At 49.2% G+C, this 3,443-nt stretch overlaps 1 long non-coding RNA gene across 1 annotated transcript; it reads left to right on the forward strand.

Annotated features, from left to right (window-relative positions):
- The first annotated feature begins 1,270 nt into the window (after positions 1 to 1,270).
- LOC123049815 (uncharacterized) lies at positions 1,271 to 2,145 on the forward strand. Its single transcript, XR_006423657.1, has 2 exons — positions 1,271 to 1,719; positions 1,843 to 2,145. It is a non-coding gene; the product is annotated as an uncharacterized lncRNA (long non-coding RNA).
- The last annotated feature ends 1,298 nt before the right edge of the window (positions 2,146 to 3,443 follow it).

A 3,443-nucleotide genomic window follows, 5' to 3' on the forward strand; every position in this document is an offset into this window, starting at 1 on the left:
CACGTGTGTGTTTTTGCTCCAATGGACATATATTTTCTTTTGCTGCTTATGAACTTGTTGTATGGCCTTGATGGCTGCTTTATCTATAAAGTGAGGTGAAAGCCCATTTCGAAAGAGGTTTTGGCAAGCTTCCTTCTGTAAATAGCATGTAAATAATATAAGGTTGATTACGTATCATGGTTGTTATAGGGTACCACTTGTGTGTTGGTTGCGCCATCCACCAAACTGTGACGTTGAGCTTGTACTCCCTCCGATTCTTTTTACTCTGCGCATAAGTTTCTCCTGTTTTTCCCTTATTACTCTGCGTGTTTCGCTCTTTTCTCGCTACTTTCCAGCAGTGCCCCGCTTTGGCTGCAGTAAATTAGCATGCCTTTGGCAGTGGCAGCGAAGCGCCAACCAATCAGTCGCGCCATGCAGTGATTCCATGTTGTGCGCATGGGGTACAGAAGAGGAGATTCAAGGGACCGGCCAATGAACTACATGCAGCAATTAACACAACAGGCTTCTTTCCATGCATGGACAGGGGTAAAAAGGTAAAAAAAAAACACCCAGTCAGGCCCTTCTTGGTATCTGTGATGCTCCTTATGCGCAGACTAAATAGGATGCGAGGGAGTATCTCTTTCTTTTCCCTTAAAATGGAGGATAGTATCTTGGAACTCTACATCAATTGATGCACAGTCATATTTATAGACAGTAATCTTTTTTCCTGAAGAGAGAGAACAATTTCAACTTAAAAAACGTGTGCTGAAATATCCTGTAGGGTAGATGCGTAGGTCCACGGTGAGCCGAACCTTTTTCTCTCTTGAAACAAGGTGAGCCGAACCTATCGAATGACAACGGTCATCAAATTTGACCAGCGCAACAAGAAGAAAAGACGCTGGGAAACGATCATCAAAGGTGGTGAGTGCCCGAATTATTGGAGCAGTTCCGAAAAGACTAGTGCCTACTACTACGACCATAGCACCACATTAGAAAAACAAACAATCTCGTAGCAATATCAACCCTCACCAACTACGGAACCCGATTCGCTTGGAACTTCTCCGCGCGGCGCATCTCAACGGTGGAGCAGTTCGAAAGGGCGGCGACGAACCCGATGGAAGCGAGGCCCAGCAGACATCCAAAACGGGAAGCAGCCATCAGATCAATGTGCAGCAGTACGTACACCACCATGCAGATCAACGGTCGCTGCGTGCCCGCAAACGTGGACCGATGTCTGATGCTTCTCCTTCTCAGTGACGCCTTCAACAACGCGTTTTTGCAAGACGAAGAACAGAAAAATAATCCGCCGTCGCCGTGCACAGGTGCACTACGAGTGTGTTCCCTTTGAAAACTTTGGATAACGCGCCTAAGTAATCCTAATACTAATAGGACTATACTACGAGCGTATCGTATGCTCCCTCGTTGGCTCCTCGTGTCACTATATAAAGGGCAATGCTCCGACAGAAGAACATCACAAAGTCGAGAGCAGAGAGCGCCTCGTAGCATCAGCAAGTATTCCTTGCCAGGTTCCTGCTTCAGTTGTTCTGCTGTCTCTGTGAACTCGACCGCGGCGTCGACCATGAGCTACCCACCACCGGGCACCGCGTACCCGCCGCCGGGCCAGGAGGCCTACCCGCCTCCAGGGTACGGCGCGCCGCCGCCTGTCGCCGCTAACTACCAGCAGCAGGCCCCGCCGCAGGACTCGCAGGACCGCGGCGGCGACGGCTTCTGGAAAGGATGGTACGTACGTCATTACATTCTGAGCCGTGATATATAAGCCACTAGATCGTCGAGACTACGCGCCATCTTCCCATTGCTTTGTGTTTTGATTTCTTCTAATCCGTGGCCCGTTTTCATTTGCAGTTGTGCTGCTATTTGCTGCTGCTGTCTGCTCGACATGTGCTTCTGATCACAAGTTCCTACTGCCAGCAGCAGGCAATCCGACGATGATCTACTCACTCAGAGCTGCTCATAGTTGACCATGGTTATTTCTATTGTAGTATTTGTGCTGTTCGGGTGGAGATTTGTATGGGTTGTACTAGTTAATTTTGCATCTGGGTTTTGGCTTCATTCTGTATCACGGTATTGTTATTGGCAGAGTCTTAGTCTCTTCAGTTTGTTGGTGATGAATAACACGTAGCGGTAGCATGCGAGAATTCTTGACGACATACCGACGATTTTGATTGTCTGTTCCAGTTGATTTGATTCATGCTCCAAAGTGTTTTTGTGAGGTTACATGCATTACTTTTGATGATCTGCATGTTGCAAAAATTGCCATTTCCTCGGTGATTTGTTGCAAAGAATGGACATTTATTGCTACATATTAATATTTTGTACCGAGAAGGAGTAGTGCGTGGGAGTCACTGGGGTCTCAAGTCCAAAGTGGGCCGGTCCGTCTCTCATGTCCTATTCTTCCTCGTCAGCAACCACACCTTTACTTCACGCGTCTCATCGTCGCCGCTCATCGAGGCGGTGAGATGCACCCGACGATCGCTGGAAGGGAACAACACGGACGCGGAGGACGGGCGCTGCCGTAGGCTTGGTTTAGGTCGGGTCGCCTTTTTTATAAAAAATATCAAAATGTAACAAAATGTGCTTCTATTATATGAAAATCATCCGGTTTGCAAAAAAAAAAGAATTTGGCTTGTTAAAATCTGCTTTGAATTGTATGCAGCTACGATTGGATGGCCGGTTGTCGCATCAGTGTCCGTGAACTGATTCCCACCGATTCATGGATGGATGCGGTATCTGATTTGAGGGTCAGTGTTGAAGAGGCCCTCATGCTTGCCTCCAACTCCATGTGGTCGCCAAGTCACCCCATTTCAATCCTACCCCTAGCGTTGTGATTTGTGCAACAAGTACGACGCAATCGTCCTCGGAGCACATTGAGACCGTTCGTACGTTGGACCTTGCTGCCGGCATAGCCCTCCTCACCTCCTCCTCCTTGCACCATTTGGTCCTCCTTGGCGTACCCGGCTTCTCTCTCGAGACTCAACCACTCTCTTGTCTTGTATAGAGAGAACATGGGTGGAGCCTGCTTCACGCCGCCCCAAGTGTCAACTCTCGTACACGTGGCCAACGACCTCGCTGAACAAACCACCATGTCTAGGCGATCCACCTTGCCGTCATAGTAAACTATGGAGAAATAATCTACGTTCGAGGCCCTAAATCGCTGACGCACATAACGTCGTCCCTGACTCCAGTGATAATCACCGTGCCTTGATCACCTCCTTTGGCAAGCTCTGGTACTCCTTGTAGGCTTCCTAAAATCCATGTGGTCCTACTGAAGCCTCGTGCGTCCTCCCTAAGTAGCCCCTCGTCCTCAAGCTTACCCCGCCGCGAACCCGTGCTCCGCCACGCACGACATTGGTTTGGTGCTTCCGTGCCGCGTCCAAGCACACATACGTGCTCTAGGTGAGCCCCTGGTTGTTTCTTCCCTCTCCCCGAGCCTCCTCGTGGCATCT

The sequence above is a fragment of the Triticum aestivum genome, chromosome 2D (assembly GCF_018294505.1).
Source record: "Triticum aestivum cultivar Chinese Spring chromosome 2D, IWGSC CS RefSeq v2.1, whole genome shotgun sequence".
Classification (NCBI taxonomy): domain Eukaryota; kingdom Viridiplantae; phylum Streptophyta; class Magnoliopsida; order Poales; family Poaceae; genus Triticum; species Triticum aestivum.